The following is a 22259-nucleotide window of genomic DNA, read 5'->3' as shown; positions in this document are numbered from 1 at the left end:
GCTGACTCTAAGGTCAATCTAACCCTTCCCTCCTACATAGCCATGTGTTTACCTATCATTCATGTGCCTCTCTAAGAGTTTCTTAAATCCTCTAATGTATCAGGCTGTATCACTGCCCCTGACAAGGTGTTTCATGTATTCATTACTCTATGTGTAAAGCACTTACCTCTGACATTTCATCCCCCCTTACTTTCCTCCAATCATATTAAAATTATGCCCCACATATTAGCCATTTTTGCCCTGGGATAAAGAAGATGTCAACACAATCTCTGCCTCTTGTTATCTTGTACACCTCTATCAAACTACCTCTCATCCTCCTTCTCTTCAAAAAGCCAATGATTAATCTTTATTTCCTTTGATATCTGCATCTGCAATGTTCAACATAATTTGGCAGCTGCCTCTTACAATAATTTTCCACGTCTCTTAATTAAAATCATTACCTTTATTCCAGAAAAAAAATCCTTTATATTTATTAATTATGGTGACATAGACATTTGTGGTATAGACATTTATGGTGACATAAACATTTAAAGATAGATTAGCTGAAGATTGTCACAAGTACATTGAAACACACATTGAAATGCATCGTTTGCTTCAAATCAAATCAGTCAGGATTGTGCTGGGCAACCTACAAGTGTTGGCCCACTTCTGGCTACCAACATAACATAACTCACTAACCGTAAATGTACATCTCTGAGGAAACCAGAGCACCTGGGGTAAACCATGCAGTCACAGGGAGAACATCTGCAAGAATCGAACACTGATCTTATAACTGTGTTACCCTAACCACTACACTATCCTATTTATTGTCCCTCCCTAAATGCCCATCCACCCAGGTGGCATTTTTAGTCTTTTCAGGGGGCAGTTGAAGAAAACTATGTTGCTGAAGAGTCTGGGGGCTCATTTTAGCCATAACAGAAGAGGACAACAGATACCTCTTTGTTGAAGGATTCTCACTGAAGAGATTGGGCATGCAAAACAATTTGTTTTTTTTATGGTCATCAATATCTGTTTCCCTGGATGGCAAGGTTGATGTATGAAGAGACACTGGATTGATTAGGCTTATATATGTTGGCCTTTAGAAGAAAGACATGAGATTTTGTAGAAACACACATAAGAACACAAGAAAATGGGACTAGAAGTAGGCTCTCCAAATCTGTCCAATCACTCAATACCATCATGACTCATCTATGCTGGACTCAACTCTTTTTCTGTGCTACAAAATTCTAACAGGACTAAACAGACCAAATGAAAGAAGGTGACCCCGAGAGTAGCTGAGCTGAGAACCAGAGGTCATGGTCTAACGATAGGGACTGAAATGAGGAAAAACTTTGAACTCAGAGAGTGTTGAACCTATGGAATTCTCTGCCACAAGAAGCAGCTGGAAACAATTCACTAAATATATGACCATAAGGAGCAAAATCAGGCCATTTTGGTCCATTGTGTCTGCTCTACCATTTCATCATGGCTGATCTAATTTTCATCTCAGCCCCAATATCTTGCCCCCATGCCCTGACTAATCAAGAGTCTATCAATCTCTGCCCAACAGCCATATATACAAGAATAAATTTGTGCTTAAGGCAAAGGGTTCTTAGTGAGGAGAAAGCAGAAACAGGGTAATGAATTTATTTGATCTGGGATGACCATTATCTAATTGTGAAACAGAATATTTGGCCTATTAAATGATCTCTTCCTGCTTCTATTTTCAATGTTTCTGTATTTTTGACACAAGAATTCAAAATTCCATATTTATCCACCCAATCAGATTCAGATTCAGACTCAGAATTATTTATCACATGTATATTGAAGCAAACAATGGAATGCATCATTTGCATTCACAACCAACACACCCAAGTGTCACCACACATTCTAGTGACAGCAGAACATGCCCACCATGTTTGGCAGAACAACACAGTACGCAGCAAAACAGAACATACCAAGCAACAAACAACGTCAGCAAAGCAAGTCCTGTTCCTCACTCTCACCCATGTACATACACAGTCCTCTAACCCAGAACAGGCCATCTTTGGCCTTCAGCGGACTTGTAGAGTCGCAGACACTAGGCCTATGACTTTCCCAGCTGAACCGCAGAGATTCACAGACTTGGGCCTCGCGCCATCGGGCCTCACCTTCTGGACTTCAGATTGACCTTTGGGTGTTGATAAGGATTTCTCATCAGGCTTTGAGCTTTGATTGACCTTTGGGCTTCAATATAGGCTTTTGATCAACCTTTGGGCTTCGATCTGGACTTCTGATTGACCTTTGTGCCTCGATCTTCAGTGTTGACCCAGGATGACATATGTGAACCCTGGATATGGACCCTGAACATTAAGCCTTGAACTCCAGACTTACTGACGATAGGACCCCAAATGGGAGTATCAAATCCTTCCATTTCCCTGGCAAGAATTGAATACATCTCTAGATCATTGGGGATAACTAATTTTGCAATTTTACCATTAGGTTATTTGGCCCAAGAATATCAGATCAGCCTGGAATTTTAGGGTCTGAGATAAATCACACTCTCTTGATTAAAGTGATTGTACATACTGGTACTGTTATTGAGTCTTTGAGTTAAACACATTCTTAAGCTAACTGCAGATCAAGTGATTCCTTAGCTTGAATATTTAGTAAATTGAAGTCAGATCTATATACCGGATCAAGATGGTGCTGGTGATAAAAGGTGGCATTTTGTGGGAAGCTCATAAAATGACTAGATATTCTACTAGATATATTTCTTCTGGACTATAATAACTGCAATCTACAGCCTGTACATTCCCTTTAAGAAACGTGCCTTTGAATGGTCTAAATGAACTAGTGATTTTATGATCTCCTGAAGGATGTGGTGAACTTGACTCTTGGGTATACAGGTATACACTGCTGGGGTGACTGAGGCACATCAGACTTTAGGCTAGGTTAAAGCATCGAAGCCCAAGAGCAGAAAACGAATGGGTGCTTAGCTCCACTACTACATGCCGATTAAAGTGTTGAGCTAGATGAAAGTGTCGAGGCCTGCGAGTGGAAACGGCCTGAGAGTAGAAAGTGAACCGATGTTCAGCCTCACTACCCTGCACTGTTTAAAGCACTGGGCCAGAATAAAGCGTTGAGGGCTGAGAGGGTGTTCTTCTCCATGTCAGGGAAGATCCTCCACCTGAGCCATCCCGTCTGCCTGCATTGGACCTGTCTTCCTCTCTTTTCACTTCTACCATCGGGCAGGAGATATGGGGTCTTGGATCCCATGCTGCCAGCTTCAGCAGCAGTTATTGCCAAGCAACCATCGGCCTCCTGGACTGGCTTCATTCACCTCAGCGCTAAGCAGACTCAGCAGCCCGGAGGCTCATTTTCGGAGACTATGCAGTTCACGTTCTATGTATTATTTGCTTACTTTTTGATTTTTATTTCCACGATTTGTTCTTTTTTTTTTGCACATGGGTACTTATCCGTCTTTGTTATGTATGGATTTTCATGGATTCTATTGTGATTCTTTGTTTTGTGGGTGTCTGCAAGAAGATGAATCTCAAGGTTGTACTTAGTTTACAGACTTCGATAATAAATGTACTTTGAACTTATATAGCACTTCTTTCTGGCTGTTCTTTAGATTTGGAAATGTATTTATAATTAAACTTTTGTTATAATATAGCTCTGGGTCCAGCAGCCATTGAGTTAATGGCATTAATGGATCTGTCTTTGTTCATGGACAGGTCACTTTCAGTACATAACAAAGATTAAGCAGTCTGAGGTATGGCTTTATCCTCAGGTCAACACCACTAAGGTATTTGGACCATAAAAGCTTTCACTAATCAAAGCAAAAGAATCTGGGAAGGTGCCTCATCTTCTGATGACAATGTCAAGTGCAATTTAATCTTGGATTGTACGCATCTATTTTTACCTTTCCCTATGATGCAGCAATCATATTGCAGACACTTCCCTCATTGGAGTAACGAAGCATTCCAAAATTAGTCAACTTAAGCTAGGGGTCATAGAGTCATTGAAAAATATTGTACGGAAACAGGCACTTTGGCCCATCTGGTCAGTGTCAAACTGTTTAAACTGCCCACTCCCTTGACTGGCACCGGGCCCATAGCCCTCTATACCCCTACCATCCATTTACCTATCCAAACTTCTCTTAAATGTTAATTGGAGCTCACATGCAAAACTTGTGCTGGCTGCTCGTTCCAGACTCTCACAACCCTCTGAGTGAAAAAGTTTCCCTTCATGTTCCCCTTAAACTTTTCACCTTTCACCCTGAACCCATGACCTCTGTCACTGATACCTTAGCAACCCATAGAATTTTTGTCTCAGTTTGACGCCTTGATGTTTAGTCATATTTTTGCTCAATTGAAGAAGGTTGACTGGGCACATTGGATAGATATCATTGTTGACGTCGGTCTTCAATGAGAACTAACTGTTCAGAAATGGGAGGCATTCCATGTTTTTCAAGTTCTTATGGTGACTTTATATTGTTGCAAGCAGGTTTGTACAGTTGGGACAGATTAGTTAAGGACATTTGTCTCACTGTCATTGAGTGGAAGGCCCATCTCCTTGTATTCTTCAGCGATGATGGCTTGGTGCTCTGCTCTAAGCATGTGTAAATGCAAATGCAGATCAACTCCTGAAGTCTGAGTAACTTTAGTTCTGGCGTATGGTTGTAGTCATTTGAACAGTTTTCCACTGGTGACCAAAGCTCTTCACAGCCAGGTTTTAGAACCTCAGCAGGGATACTGATGGCTCTCATGACCTTGTTGTTCTTTTGTTGATAAAGGGCCTTAAAAACCTCTTGTCATTCAGGAATGATCAGACACCTTCACTGACTTGGTTGTGAAATGATGTCTCGGGCAGAGTGATGATTGGAAAAGTGTTTGGAGTCTTTAATCATGGAGCAACCCATACATGTTGCAGATTGCTGAGCCTCCTATGAGCTTTACCACACCATCTAATCTTTAGGTCATGGATTCCAGACACTGTAATGTCTGTAAATGGACCATTGCAGCTTAATGGGGAATAACTTTGCTCTGTCCCTGACTTTGGGCTCATTATGGCCTCATTTATCAAGGTCACTTCCGTCAAACTTCAGGCAGAGGCTGTCAAAGGTGAAAGGCTGATATCAAACTTGGAACACTGGATTGCATCTCAGGGAGTTCACTCTCCAGGGCATAATCAAAGCCCACAAAGTAGTTACACACGGGTAAGGGTGGATGCAAAAATTTCAAAGTTCAGAAGTAAATTTATTATCAAAGTGCATATATGTCACCATATACCAGCCTGAGATTCATTTTCTTGTGGGCAAACACAAGTAGCACTAAGAAATACAATATAATCAATGAAAAACTCCACACAAACAAAGACTGAAAAGTAATCAATGTGCGGAAGGTGGTAAGCTGCACAAATCCAATAACAATAATAAAAAATATATAATCATTATATGTTAATAAATTATAGTGTATGTTGCTCTGGATTTCTAGCATCTGCAGAAGCTCTTCTGTGAATGTTTGTACCTTCCCCCTACTCGGAGACAAAACATGAAACACGATTGAGTAATGTTTGCCAGGCCTGTGTGTTAACCAGCAGCCAGCTTTAGGAGTGACAACTGTACCTTGTGTGAATATTTAATGAACTAGCTTTGTTCAACATTGCAAGGACATTAACAATGTGGTGAAGAAGCAACGGTCTTAGTGCCAAGCACATGTCATCAATACCAAAAGGCTACTCATATATTTTTGGCAAGAAACACTTCAAGGATACTTTTGTCTAGCATTACATCACTTTCTTGGTAAAACTCAAGCAGGGAAACCATATCATCAGGCTTTCCATTGTTTCTCCACAGACCACTGCTTGGGTTTGGGTTGGGGTGTTTGATCCTCCATGTGTTTAGAACTGAGTTCTAAAAAATCATCAGCAAGGTAAAGCCAGATTATCTGTTTTTATTGAACATTGATTTCTCTAACTTCCAGTAACTTTTTCACCTCCTCCTTCTCCTTCTTTTTCATTCTCCATTCTAGCAACCCTCTCACCCCTTCTCTTCTTCTCACCTGCCCATCATTTCCCTCTGGAGCCCACCTTCCTTCCCTTTATCCCATGGTCCATGGTCTGTTCTTATCAGATTCCTTCTTCACCTCTTTACCTTTTCCACATCACCTCCCAGCTTCCTCAACCGCTCCTTCACTTACTCACCCACCTTCACCATCACCTGGTTTTACCTATCACCTGCAAGCTTGTTCCCCTTCCCCTGCCCTCATTGACTTATGAAGGATCTCAGCCCAAAAGATCAACTGTTTATTCCTCTTCATGCCGGACTTGCTGAGCTCCTCCAGCAACTTTTGTATGTTGTTCTGGATTTCCAATATATGCAAAATTGCTTGTGTTTATGTTTTTATTGATGTTACCTGGGAAATGAACAGTTCCCATCTGTCAGAGAGCAGCAACTCCAGCAGTATAACACCCAACCAGCACTGCATGATGTGGTGGCCTCTCTGTGTTCACACTTCAGGTGTAGGAAAATACTGATGAAAATACTGTCAATGAGTGGAGCCTGATTCTCCAAGAACATCCATCACATGGAAAAGGTTCCCATGACCAACCCCAGAGGTGAAAACCCCAGATTACTTAAGAAACTATGGTAATCTGACAAGGGGAATGGAGTCTTTGAGTCAATTAATGTGGATGAAGTACAATCTTCCTTCCTTCCCACACCATCCAGGCTATACTTTCTTCCTGCTGCTGCCCTTGGAAAGGAGGTACAGGAGCCTTAGGACCCACACCACCAGGTTCAGGAACAGTTAAACAGTTATTACTCCTCTACTATTAGGGGTAATACTGAACACTGAATTTGATCACCAAACACAACTTATGGACTCACCTTCAAGGACTCTACAACTCATGTTCTCAGTAGTATTTATTTATTTGTTTGTTGTCACTCATAAAGTTGGCTGCTGGTTAACATACAAGCCTGACAAACATTACTCAATCACATTTCATGTGTTGTCTTAGAAAAGGAGGAAGGTACAAGCATTAACAAAAGAGCTTCTGCAGATGCTGGAAATCCAGAGCAACACACATGAAATGCTGGAGAACTCAGCAAGTCAGGCAGCATTAATGGAAATGAATAAACAGTTGGCGTTTTGGGTGGAGACCCTTCATCAGAACTGGAAAGGAAGAAGGATGATGCCAGAATAAGAAGGAATGGGGAAGGGAAGGACAAACTAGAAGGTATTAAGTGAAGCAGGTAAGTGGGGAAGGGGGAATGTAGTAAGAATCTGGGGGATGATAGGTGGAAAAGGCAAAAGGCTGAAGAAAAGGGAATCTGATTGGAGAGAAGAGTGGACCATCAGAGAAAAGGAAGAGGAGGGGCATCATGAGGAGGTGATAGGCAGGTGAGGAGAAGTAAGTTAGCAGAGTGGGGAATAGAAGAAGAGGGAAGGGGAGTGAAAAAATACCAGAAGGAGAAATCGATGTTCATGCCTTCAGGTTGGAGACTACCAAGGTGAATTACAACATGTTGTTACTCCATCAAGAGAGTGGCCTCATCATAGCAGAAGAGGAGACCATGGACCGACACACTGGAACGTGAATGGAGATAAGAATTGAGATTGTTACCCAGCGGGAAATTACAATTTTTGTGAATGGAGCAGAGGTGCTCGACAAAGTGGTCCCTCAATTTATGTTGGGTCTCATTAAACAATGCTACAAATACACTTTGACCATAGCCTCTGAAGTTTTGATTCCTGAAAGAACTCTTCAAATTCAGGGAATGACAGCCAGAGAACATGGAGGGAAGAGAAGTTTGAGGTTCTCCCTGAGTGGTTAGTGATTGCTGCTGTTCATTCCCTCATATACAGATAAATTCAATACCACAGTGACCTATGATACTGTGTCATTCTTTATTCTCTGGGTAAATCGAAACTCTAAATTTTATTTTCTGTCCTTGCAAACCTAAGAAGCAAATAACAGTGAAAAGTGTATCATTTCATTTTATTATTATTTTGTTATATGAGTCAAAATTATTCACTGGCATATCTTTTTCGTAAGCTTGACTTCTGTTGCATAATGAATCATTAAATTTCATTCAGATAAAGTAAGTAATAGGATTAAATATTGAATAGTGTCAACTGAGATGTGACAATGTGACAGAAGATAACAGATAAGGAAATATAAAGATCTCTGGGACTATAAATTGCTATCCTTTTATAAATTACTGTTGAACATTAAATATAGGACTGAAATATTGTCCTTGATTGATTTCAAAGTTCCAAGTTCAAAGTAAATTTATTATCCTAGTGTGTGTGTATGTGTAGGCCTCCGTTAGTCTCGATAGACCATGGATTTGCACCTTGGAAAGTTTCCAAGGCGCAAGCCTGGGCAAGGTCTTTTTTAATGGAAGACCGGCAGTTGCCCAAGCTCTCTCCATGCCACCAATGTTGTCCAAGAGAAGGGCATTAGGACCCATCAGGTGTCGTCGCAGAGCAATGTGTGGTTAAGTGCCTTGCTCAAGGACACGCACACAGCCTCAGCCAGGGCTCGAACTAGCAACCTTCAGATCACTAGACAAACGCCTTAACCACTTGGCCATGCGCCAACACAAGTATATCACAAGTATACGCCTAGTACGTATACAGTATATTACCATACACTATTTTGAGATTCATTTGCTTGCAGGCATTCACAGAAGAACAAAGAAATTCAATAGAATCAATGAAAAACTACACACAAAGGAAGACAAAGAGTCTATGTGCAAAAGAAGAAAAATACAAGAAAAAAACAAATAATAAATACATAACTAAATGGGTAGAGAGATAGTTAAATAGATAGATAGGTAGATAAATAAATATTAACACTGAAAACATGAAAGTGAGTACATAGGTTGTGGAATCAGTTCAGTGTTCCCCCATGTTGTTTTGAAATATTTCAAAGAGTATCTTAAACAGAGGAAACTGAAAGGGGACCTTTACAGAAATTTAAGATTTTAGTTTATATGCACAACTAAATCAGTGACATTTTATCCAAATTGAAATACGAGAGGAGCATACAGGTTGGAAGTAGTAAAAGCCAAATGTATAAGTGATGCGAGTGCCTGAATAATCACGTTATGGTGACAGAGTTACTTATTCTAGAGGAAGAAGAATCTGACTGGGTTAAACCCTGGGGCTTTTCTTTGCAGATTTATTTTGTGACTAGTGAATGCTTTTTTTGCTGCTGCTGCTGATGCACTGTGGCAAATCTGTATTTTAAATCAGCTGTTGCTCAATATTACTGAGTCAAAGCTTATGAGAAGACAGAAGAATGGGGTTGAGAGGATAATAATCAGCATGATAGGATGACAGAGCACACTCGATGGGTTGAATGGCCTGAGTATACTCCTTGATCTTATGGTCTTAAAAAAAGTTTACCCCACCATCCATGCACCTATCCAAGCTTCTCTTAAACATTGAAATCAAGTTAACATGCACCACCTGCACTGGCAGCTCTTTCCAATCTCTAGCTCCGCCAAACGTGTGAGAGTGAGGCGCAAGCCCCCCCCACAAACCCCCTGTTTGTGTGGATGCTGTGTGATTCGTTACCCTGTTACAAATAAATGCCATGAAATAACAGACAGTACACCGCGTACGATTAATTAAGGGCCCATTTTAATGAAACAGTTTAATGTGCACAAGTTGGAGCTCACGGTTTCCCCTTCACCGATCCTCCTTCGATCTCACCCCAGGCTTCATCAAATCACAGCCCACACTCCAGGTCGAATCCTATGACCTCTTTTCTCTGGCATCTTCTCTCTTCCTCTCCTTAACAAAAACCCCAAACCCAAACGTAGTGTTCCTCACCAGAGAAACCTCCCCTTAATCCAACCATCCTAATTGGATGGCACACAATTCTCCTATTTCTTATCTTCAACAGTAACGTAAACAAACAGCTTGCACATAACAGCATAACAGTAAAAAAAAGGAACCAGGGCATTAACAGGTAGATAGAGAGATAGATAGATGAATAAATGCTGAGAACATGAGTTGTAGAGTTCTTGAAAGCGAGTACAGAGTTGGTGGAATCAGTTCAGAGTTTCCCCATGTTTTGTCTTCAAATATTTCAAAGGATATCTTAAACAGAAGAAACTGAAAGGGAACCTGTACAAAAGTTTAAAAATTTAATCTATGTGCAAAAGTAAATCTGAAACATTTTATTTAAACTGAAATATGAGAGGGACATACAGTTTGAAAGTATTAAAAGGTGTTTGAACATTCAGAGGTGTCTATCTTTGTGAATAGATAATCCAAAGGAGGTGTTGTCAACCTAAAATAATGAAGGAAACTCAAAAGGTTCATCAAAGTATTGTCCTATTACTTGATTAGAAACTATATATAAAATTGTAATATCAACTAGTCACCACTCACTTAGATAACCACAATATACTTACAGAAGAGCAGAAGGAATGCCGCAAGGGTATGAAAGGATGTAAATAACAACTGATAATAGATTCCTTAATTCTAAATTAAGCCCAGCAGAAAAGCAGGAATCTTTCATGTTGCTATACTGACTACCAAAAAGCATTTGACTCTGTCCCACTCACTGTTAATAGAAGTTCTTAATATATATAAGCTACACCCAATACTTGTGAAATTCCTGCACATCTGATGAAGCACTGGTGTACTGTAAGCACCCTATCTATTAACAGCCAAAAATGAACAACCACCATTAGCAAAATAAACGGAGGCATTTTCTAAGGCGACTCTCTAAGTCCACTAGCTGTCTAGCTTTAAACCCGCTCTCTAATTTACTGAATCAGATGAAAATTGTTTATCAAATCAGAAACAATGAAATGAGCAATACCTTAACACAGTTTTTACACATGGATGAGTGATAATTATATGCTCCTTCATCAGTTAAGCTAAAGCAATTAGTTGAAATAGTAGAACTATTTTCGAAGGATATAAACATGAACTTTGGACTGGACAAATGCAGAACATTAAACATAAAGAAAGATGCCATAGAGCTAATAGAATACAAAACAGAACAGCAGGATACAATACAACCGATGGATGAATATGAAACATATAAATATCTGGGATATCAATAAGGAAAGAAAATAGATCATAGCACAATAAATGAATAACTTCTGACAGAATTTACTTCAAGGCTTAAGTAAGTCTGCCAAACAAAGCTCAACAGTAAAAGTAAAACAAGGGCAATAAACACTTCGCTATACCCATATTAGTGTATTCTTTTGGCATAATATCTTAGTCTGAAACCAATCTGAAAAATTTACAAAGAAAAACTTTATATTTATATGGTTATAAAAACTTTAGAAAACTTCATGTACATTCAAATGTGCTTAGATTAACACAACCTAGGACAGAAGGGGGAAGAGGAACAACAGCATAAAAATCTACACAAGAGTCAGACAAAACTTCGTGAATGAAAACTGGAATCAACACTCCATGTGAGCATATGCAATTCTGATAAGGAGTATATACCACTGAACTTAAATGGGAGCACAACACAGAAAAATGAAGACATAATCACTACTGACAAAGAAGTTGACCAATGGAAGAGCATGACCCTCCATGGAAGACATCCCCACGACGTGAGCAGATTCGATGTTGACTAGGAAGTGTCGAACGCCTGGCTCAGAATTGGAGACCTCTTCCCAGAAACAGAAGGGTTCCTTGTGACAATACAGGACCAGGTGGGTAACACAAAAAATTATCAAAAATACATAATAAGAGACCAACAAATTCAAGATGATCAATCTAGATAATGCACAGAAAAACTTTTTTTCCCCTTCTCAGCCCCATTTCCTGGACTTCTCCCCGTAACCTTTGATGTTATGGACGATCAAAACTTATCAATTTCCACCTTAAACACCTGGCCTCCACAGCTGCCTGTGGTAACAAATTCCACAATTCACCACCCTCTGGCTAAAGAAATTTCTCTGCATCTCTGTTTTAAATGGATGCCCCTCTATCCTGAGGCTGTGCCCTCTTGTCTTAGACTCACCCACCATGGAAAGTATTCTTTCCACATCTACTCTGTTTTGGATATTCAACGTTCAAAAGGTTTCAATGAGATCCCCCTCATCCTTCGAAGCTCCAGTGAGTACGGGCCCAGAGTCATCAAACATTCCTCATATGATAACGCTTTCATTCCCAGTATCATCCTTGAGAACCGGCTGTGAATCCTCTCCAATGTCAACATGTTTTTTCTTAGATAAAGAGACCAAATCTGTTCACAATACTTAAGGTGTGGCCTCACCAGTGCCTTACAGAGCTTTAGCACCACATCCCTGCTCTTGTATTCTAGACCCCTTGAAATGAATGTTAACATTGCATTTGCCTTCCTCACCACTAACTCTAGCTGTAAGTTAACCTTCAGGGTGTTCTGCACAAGGACTCTCAAGTCCCTTCCTTTGCATCTTAGATTTTTGGATTTTCTCCCCGCTTAGAAAATAGTCCACATATTTATTTATTCTATGAAAGTGCATGACCATGCATTTCTGAACATTGTATTTCATTTTCCATGGAGTACCGAGAGTAGTTTTTGTCACAACCACGGATTTGGCAGTGTAGTAGATACGGCAATTGCACTTGTGAATTTGCATGTGTCAGCTAATTATTATTTAATCGCGATAGTATTTAACTCCATACTTGTCGTCGTCGTGCTTGTCGAGACTTGGGACAGAGCACAGCAACGCTTTGCTTTTGTTTTGCATCAGCCTTGCCTCAGCACTTGGACTGACTCTGAAGACTCACGCTATTCGTTTGATAATTAGACGTTCTTTTCAGTCGTATTGTAGGCTTCGTTTCCCATTTGAGAGTTATAGTTAACGGCCCCGTTATGGCTTAGTGTTTATTGTTTTATTTTCATTTGAACACTATTCACATTAAAGTTTTGTGAACTATCGACCCGCTTCAGTGTCTCTCACTCTGCACTTGGGCCGTATCTGAACCGTGGTGACAGTTTTGGCTCATTATCTTAAAAATGATGTGCTGACACTGGAGAGGGTTCAAAAGAGGTTCACGAAAATGGTTCCAGGATTGAACAGCTTGTCATATGAAGAGTTTTTGATGGCTTTGGGCCTGTATTCACTGGAATTCAGAAGAATGAAGGGTGACCTAATTGAAACCTTTTGAATGTTCAAATGCCTTGATAGAGTGGATATGGAGAGGATGATTCCTATGGTGGGAGAATCTAGGACCTGAGGACACAGCCTCAGAATAGAGGGGCATCCTTTTAGAACAGCGATGAGGAAGAATTTCTGTAGCCAGAGAATGGTAAATCTGTGGAATTCATTGTCATAGGCAGCTGTGGAGGTTGTCTTTACATATATTTAAGACAGACGGATATGGGTAGAAGGCAGAAGATTGGGGCTGAGAGGTAAAATAGATCACTCGTGATGAAATGGAGTAGCAAATTTGATCAGCCAAATTGCCTAATTCTGCTCCTATATCTTATGAAACTGCTGGTGTAAGTCCTAAGGCTCCTGTACCATCTTTCTGATGGCAGCAGCTAGAGGAAAGCATGACCTGGGTAGTGGCAGTCCCTGGTGATGAATGCTGCTTTCCTGTGACGACAAACATTCTACGGTCATAGTCACTTAGATCAGATTTCTTGCCCATTCTGATGTTTAGTCTGAGCAACAACTGAATCTTTTGACCATGTCTGCATGCTTTTATACATTGAGTTTCTGCCACATAATTGGTTGTTAAGATATTTATATTAATGAGCAGGAGCACAGGTGTACCTAATAAAGTGGTCGCTGAATCAGAATCAAGTGGTGAGGTAGTCTTCTTGGCTTCAATGTCCATTCAGAAGAGAAAGAAGCTGTTCCTGACTTGTTGAATGTGTGCCTTCAGGCTTCTGTATCTACTTCCTGATGGTAACAATGAGAACAAGGCATGACCTGGGTGATGAGGGGTCCTTAATGATGGACGTTGCTTTTTTGAGGCATCGCTCCTTGAAGATGTCCTGGATTCTACAAAGACTAGTGCTCATAATGGGGCTGACTAAGTTTACAGCTCGGCAGCTTACTTTGATCCTGTGCAGGAACCCCTCCCCCCTCATATTTCTTGGTATTTTGTATTAAGAAGTAAACTGAAGTATTATTTTCCTGAAATGTTCATAATTAGTTCGAGCAGGTGTAAGATGCTGGAACTTAATGATGGATTTTACTTTAAGCAACTGTGAAGGTCATTAGCAATATAATAACATTTTTCTGTCACATTGCAGTGGTTCCATGTGAATCTAAGGCAGTCATTCAGTTTTCAGAAACTACTTACAAATAAGAATGCTGAAAGACACAGTATCCACTCAGTCAATGGGGTCAGAGGTCATCTATTATTCATTCATAAAGTGCATGTGTGGTCTACGAAAGGCATGTGTATGTTGAATGAAAGCCTGAACTGTTTACTAAATGTCCCTGTGGAAAAGAACCACAGATTTGACCAAGCAAACCATAATATCACCAATTGCCTTTCTTCCATTTGTGGATGTTGGCACAGATGTATTTTCCTTATTTAAATCATTCAAAAGGAGTTGACCCAACAAAACAAAAATAGAGTGTGTTAATGTTTCTAGAAAGCTATTTTAATCTTCTCTTTATGGGCAAAACAAGAGGAATCATATCCTGAAGAAGAGTATTTGTGATTAAAGCTGGGTGGGTATGGGGGGGATGCTGGTGATGCGGGCGGGGAGCAGGAGGTAATGGGAAGGAAAATACACAGATAATCACCATAATCTTGTGCCGCTGCTTCCCTTTAGGGGTGGCATGGTAGCATAGCGGTTTCCTCTATGCTTTACAGCACCAGTCGATCCCCGCCACTATCTGTAAGGAGTTTGTACGTTCTTCCTCTGACCACATGGGTTTCTTTTGGCTGCCCCAGTTTCCTCCCATATTCCAAAGATGTATGGTTAGAGTGAAGGAGTTGTACACATGCTGTGTTGGCACTGGAAGCATGGCAACACTTGCAGACTGCCCCACAAACTTGGCTCATTTGATTTGACACAGATGTCACGTTTCACTGTATGCTTTGACATATATATGACAAATAAAATTCATCTAAAAAAAATCTAACACTGCAATGGAGAAACACACTAAACCTGTCTGTAGCTCCAGTGAAGTATTGCACTGCTCCAAATGCCAGCGAGTAAATTCATCAGCTAAGCTATTACCTAAAAATTATCCCGAGTCCTTTATTGAGGTCCAAGATTCCTGCTTGGATATCTTTTTGTACTGATAGAGATACAGGCACGTTCCAGAGAAACTTTCCTTCTGGTTTTCTGCTACCAGCCACCTTAGCCCATGAATTAAGAACATTGAGTCAGTGGAGGGTGCCGGAGTGTTATAGAACACAATGATTCAGAATGCAGAATGTTCGAAAAACAAACTGCCTAACATGCTCAGCTTTTGGAAAGGGAAAATGGCTCTCAACATCTTAGGTTGAGACCCTTCATCTGGACTGAATGTTTCAGTGCCTTCAAGAGAGCAAAGAAATATTACAGAAGCAGTTACCTACACAGCCTCTTTGAGCTGTCTGCTATTACACAACCAAATCCCAATATGTTGAATGAAAATGTACACAAGTTTTTGTAGATATTCAACTAAAATTAATGTTTCCTCCAGCTCTGAGCAAATAGAAAAGTAATCCAGTCTTGATTATCGCTGATGATCTTACAAATGATCTAGAATTCAGTTATTTCTGAAAAAATGTGTTTACAGAATATGGATACTGCTGACAAGACGAGCACCTATTGTCCATTGTTAACAACGCCTTTCCTTCAGGGGGCAGATAATACTCATATTTGAGTTGTGCATCATTTAAAGGGCTTTATAGTGTAGATGTGGAGATAATGCTTCCCTGGCTATGGTCTCTAGAGCGCAGGACCACTTCTATAAAATGATGTGTTGATCACTCGAGTCTGGGATGAACAGGAATATATGACCAAAAGATATAGGAGCATTTAATCCATTGAGTTTGATCTGCCATTCTATCATGGCTGAATTATTATCTCTCTCCTGCCTTTTCCATGTATTCTTTGATACCCTTACTAGTTAAGAATGTATCAATTTCCACTTTAAATATGCCCAATGACTTGGGCTTCACAGGCATCCATGGCAATGAATTCCATAGATTTGCCACACTCTGGCTGAAGAAATTCCTCCTTTTAAATCCTCATTCATCAAAATATCTTCACCCGTGGAGTGGTGAATCTTAGGAATTTTCTTCATAAAGGGGCTGTAGAGGTTCAGTTGCTGAGTATTTTCAAGATGGAGGTTGAAAGGTGTTTGGTTGTCAAGAAAGCCACACAATGTGTATTGGTGCAGAAAAGTGGCAATGAAATAAGAAACTGCAGAGAGATGAGAACTCAGGCCAGTCCATATATCAACCAGTCTCTCTCCATTGACTCTGCCTACACTTCTCAGTAACTCATGAAAACAGCCAAAATTATCGAAGACTCGTCCATTCTGGTCATTCTCTTTTCTTCCACCTCCCATCGGGCAAAAAACTTCAGAATATGTACCACCAGGCTCAAGCATAGCTTCTATCCTGCTGTTATCAGACTCTTGAACAAATCTCGTGGACATTAAAGATGAAATCTTGATCTTTCAGTCTACATTGAGATGGCCCTTGCAGTTTTTCTACCTACACTGCACTCCTCTGTAACTGTAATATCATATTTTTCTACATCGTGGTATGATCTGTCTGAATGGCATGCTTTTTACTGTATCTCAGTAATAAACCAATTATTAATTCCCAATATTGAACAGCAGAGCAAACATGAGGAGCTCCATTCTCTTGTGCCTTTGAATCTTTATGACGATCTAATGATTTTACGGTCATCTTACAAAATTAATAGATTTTTACTTTCAGGTTTATTTAACAATCCAGTTGCCATTGCGGGATTTGAACTCATATCCTCTTGATGAACATTACAGACTGCTGCAAACAAGTTTAGTAATTGAACCATTATGTTACCATACCCACAAAGGATGCATATTTTAAGAAGGAATAGGATAGTCCAAGAAGAGAAATCTTGCAGGGTCTACAGAGAGAAGCTGAACTTGTGGCTGGCTGGATTTTACATGTGATCAGTGCAATAAAGCCCCCTCCCATGATGTAATGATTCTACCATTCTAACAGCTGCATTGCTGAAAAGCACGTCTGTTTTCTCCAGGGTAAGATTTATACCATAGCTAGCAACAGCTTAATTAGTCACTGTCCAATTTCTGACTCTGTCGCCACTATATTTCAATTAGTTTGTTGCAATCCACTTGATCTGACCTGCAGTTTGGTCTCTTTATCGAGACAGTTATGCATTTATGTATTTCAACCTTCAATCAAATTATGTTTTTGCCTAGAAAGCACCTGGATATCCAACTTAATGTATATATGGTTTCCCTGACAGACTCACCCAATTTATATCTATCCAAATGATTGCTCATTTAGACTTCTGGTTAGAGTTTGTTCACAGTCAACAGTCAGTGCAGGATATTTCATTCCTCCTGGTAATGTGACATACACATGCACTCTTCGGCAAAATGGATTGTCAGTTATGAATATAGAATTGCATTAAAACAGAGACATCATTGAATCAGTATCAGATTTATGATCACTGATGTATGCCATGAAATTTGTTGTTTTGTGGCAGAAGTACACAGCAAGGCATAAAAATATTATTATAAGTTAGCATATATAAAAAATAGTACAAAAGAGAATTGCAAAATAATATTCAAGGGTTCTTGGACTATTCAGGAAATTGATGGCAGAAGGGACCAAGCTGTTCCTAAAACATTTAAATATGGGTCTTCAGGCTCCTGAATCTCCTCCCTGATGATAGTAATGTGAAGGGGGCATGACACATGTTGGAACTGTGATTTGAAAATAAAAATGCACTTTTATGATTGCACACATTTGGAGGATGAGAAAGCATTTCTTTAATTATCAGACTATACATCATGTATAGTAATGCATTCTTTCTTAGTTAACCTGTTTTAGTGAAGTCTCACATTGTTATTCACGATCAATATTCTTATTACTGTTTTACTGTCCGTGTCTGTCACAAAGGTCACTTGGGCTCTAATACGCCATCCATTGATTCTCTTTGTGTGGTGTGTGCTAAAGGACAGGCGTTAGGGCACAAGGGAACCAAGAGATATGGCAAGCAGGTAGCAAATCATGATTCGTTGAAAGCTGGAGTAGGCTTCAGGGACTAAATTGTTCAACTAATCACTGTAGAACTGCAGACTCCTGTGGAATGCGCCAGTTAATAGTGAAACCTTTCCTTCCTGGAGAGGATTTTTTATGTTTTACAGCAATCCATATTTTGTCTGGTGCCACATCATGAACTGAATTCAATTCTTTAACAGAGAGTGGTGAGATTTGAACATATAGGCTACCATACATATTCAATGTTTGAAGGCAATTTCTCTGAACGCTTTCACCTGAAGAGAAACAAAATCAGTTTGAATTTAAATTTTTGTTATGCAACAGTTGTCAGTATTCTCATCTACTCTCATTCAAAATTAGACCATATATCAAGACATAATTTAATGACACTATACAGATCTGAAAATGAGAAAGTTCCTTGTACCCAAAGGTTTCAGCTAAATTATATGAATCACAGATATATGATTACTTTAGGGAATTACTAGTTGCTTCTTGTCATAGCTTTTTGCTAACTGACTTCTACATCAAAGTCTTATAGATGGGTTGAGTGCTCCTTATCCAAAACTCCAAAATATGAAAACCTCTGAAAACTGAATTTTTTTGAGTGCTGACATGATGTCACGAATGGAAAATTCCAGAAGGTGCAAAAATAATGAAGAGCACCCACAGAACCTTGGTAAAGTGATTACCAGGCTGAGTGAATATGGTCTGTGCACAAAGAGAGAGAAATGTGAGTTGAAGAATAAAATTTCATACTGTGGACATGTTATTGACAAGCACGGCTTGCATAAGTCACAAGAGAAGATTGAAGCAGTGCCACAGGCACCCAAACCAGAAAATGTATCACAACTCTGGTCATACTTGGGCCTTGTAAACTGTATTGTGTACTGTGGCCTCTGTCAGTTGAGGTCGACCATGGGTACTGCACCTCTGGTAGTCACTGGTTTGTCGAGCAGCGTCGACTGTGGCTATTGAGGTTGATCCTTGAACGGCAGGCTCTGCCACAGTTGCTGTATGTGTAGGGCATCGTGGAATTGTTGTCCGCTGTCCACTGTGCTCTCCGTTTAGCTCTCCGCTCCTCAAACTGACTCAGGATCACTCTTTCGCCTTGCCCTAGGTGTTGCTGAAGAGTACCTCGCCATTTGTTGCAGTCATCTGCTGTATCCTCCCAGTACTCTGTGTTGATTTTTAAGGCTTTTATGTCACGCTTGCAGAGGTCCTTGAAGCTAAGCTGGGGTCCACCAACGTTCCTCTAGCCTGCTGCTAGTTCTCCGTAGAGAATGTCCTTTATATAACGGGCATGGCCCAGCCAGCACAGTCTGCGTTGTCTTAAATGTGTGAACATTGTGGGAAGTCCAGTGTGGGAGAGGACCTCAGAGTTTGGGACTTTGTCTCTCCAGGTGATGCCAAGGATGTGGTGAAGGTGAAAACTATTGGGTTTCCTCTCCTGCTTGGAGTAGATAGTCCAAGTCTCGCTGCGATACAGGAGGGTGCTGATAACTCATACATTGTACACAGCAGTCTTGGTCATTGTAGCGAGTTTCGGATTCTCCTAGACCTGCGAGGAGAGTTGATCAAGGATCAATGCTGCTTTGCTGATACGCCTATTGATTTCAGCATCGAGGGAGAGAGCGTCGCTAATGGTCGACCCCATGTATGTGAACTCGTGGACCACTTCTAGATTGTAATTGTCAATGGTAATGACTGGTGTCTCCACTATGTTCTGGGCAAAGACATTTGTTTTCTTTATGCTGATGGTAAACCAGAAGTCCTTGCATGCCTTAGAGAAGTGGTCCATGAGAGTTTGTAGTTGCTGTTTGGTGTGCGAGGTTATAGCAGTGTCACCAGCAAAGAGCATGTCACATATTAAGATCTTTAGCACCTTTGTTCTTGCTCTCAGGCACGCAGGGTTGAACAGCCACCCATCAGACCTGGGGTGCATGTGCATGCCTTCTGTCAACATCCCAAACACGTGCTTCAATAGCACGGAGAAGAAGATGCCGAATAACGTTGGGGCCAACACACATCCTTGTTTGACTCTACTATGAATAGCAAAGGGTTCTGATCAGCTGCCATCGTACTGAACAGTAGCCCTCATGTCGTCGTGGAATGACTTCATGACACTTTGGAGTTTCGGGGGACAGTCGATCTTGAGGAGAATCTGAAAGAGCCCATCCCTGCTGACAAGGTTGAATGCCTTGGTCAAGTCGATGAAAGCAACATAGAGGGGTTTCTCTTGTTCCCTGCACTTCTCCTGGAGGGAGATAGCCCCGTAGTTGTTGCAGTCACTCCTATCACCCTTGTTCTAGTACAAAGTGACGATTTTGGAGTTATGGATATCCCGTGGTACAGCTCCTTCCTTCCAGCACTGACAGAGGACCTCGTGTCAAGGTTGGAGGAGTGACCTCTTGCAGTGTTTGATCAGGTCTGGAGGAATCCTATCATTGCCAGGAGCTTTCCCTGGGGCCAGACTGTCAACTGCCTTGCTGAGGTCCTCAATGGTTGGTTCAGAGTCAAGTTCATCCATGTCTGGTAGACAATCGATGGCATCAATGGCTGAGCTAACAACAACATTTTCCCTCGAGTAGAGCTCAGAGTAGTGTTCTACCCAGCGCTCCATCTGCTTGCTTTTATCGGTAATTATTTCACCGCTGGATGACTTCAGGCGTGCTGTCTTGTTCTGCGATGGGCCAAGGGCCTTCTTGATACCATCATGCATTGATCTAATGTTGCCTGTCACAGCTGCTGTCTGAATGTCCTCACTGAGCTGGAGCCAGTACTCATTTGCTCACTGCCTTGCAGTCTGATGCACTTTGTTTCTAGCAGCTCGAAGTGCCTGGAGTGTTTGGTCAGATGGTGAGTGCTTGTACTCTGTGAGAGCTTCGGATGTAGTTTGATCTTGCAGCATACTAAAGCATGATCCGTATCGCAGTCTGCACTGTGGTATGAGCAGGTGATTAGTACAGAGTTGATGAACGACCACCTGGTGATGATCATGTGTAGTTGGCGCCAGTGTTTAGACTGTGGATGTCTCCATGAGACCTTGTGCTGTGACTTCACCTGAAAGTAGGAGTTAGTTACACACAGGCCGTGATAGGAGAGAACTCCAGGAGACATTGTCCATTGTCATTTATTTGTCAATTCCAAAGTGGCCAAGAGAAGACGGCCGGGAATAGTTATCAGCTCCCACTCTGTTGTTGAAGTCACCAAGGAGCATGAGGTGCTCATCACTGACAAAGGCTTCTAATTTGTCGTAGAACATGTCTTTTGCCTCAGAGGTGATGTTCAAGGTAGGGGCATACACACTGATGAGAGATACTGGGCCATGACTGGTGTGTAGGCGGAGAGTCATATGTCGCTCTGATCTATTTTCTGGTGGCTCCACCACTTGCAACAAGGAGTTCCTAACGGCAAAACTCACTCTGTACTCGCGGGGCTCATCTTGGTTCTTACCCTGCCAGAAAAAAGTGTAGTCCCTTTCCTTCATTGTACCTGAATCTGCCAAGCGTGTTTCTTGTAGGGCAGCTATATCTACCTTGAGCCTTAGTAGCTCATTGCTAATAGCTGTTTTTCATGCATCTTCGATATCCTCGAGGTTTTGGTCAAGTCCAGTCATCATTGTGCAGACATTCCGACATCCCAACTTGAGGGGAGTTGTCTTATTTGATTTGTTTTCTTTCTTGTCTGGTGCAGTAGTTACAGTCAGCTCTTCGTGGAATAATCCATTATCCCCATGAACCCAATGAGGAAGACTGACTGTGGTGGGACAGCACCTTATTGGCTGGGGGCTGCCCAGCTTGAGGTGGGCAGTAGCTGTCCAGTGAAACGTGATGGTCTCTCCCACCGTTGGAAGCAACCCCTGGTGCCATGCTCTACGTCAATCAAGCATTATGACTTATAACCGGTAACTGCTGCTTCCCGCGTTTGTCCAGTGCTATAAAGTGAAGCTGGAGTGGCCTCTCCAGGATGCAAGCCAGGGCAGAGTTGATATGGAGATCCGTCTGTTGCCCGTGCAGTGGGACCCCTCCTCTCCATGCTGATGACAGGCCCAAAGGAACGACGGAAGTCGATACAGTTTGGTGCCAGCGGCATCGCAGGAGTTGCCGTGCCGGTGCT

This window comes from Hemitrygon akajei, chromosome 4 (assembly GCF_048418815.1).
Source record: "Hemitrygon akajei chromosome 4, sHemAka1.3, whole genome shotgun sequence".
NCBI classification, from domain to species: Eukaryota; Metazoa; Chordata; class Chondrichthyes; order Myliobatiformes; family Dasyatidae; genus Hemitrygon; species Hemitrygon akajei.
Note: the sequence above shows the minus strand (reverse complement) of the source record.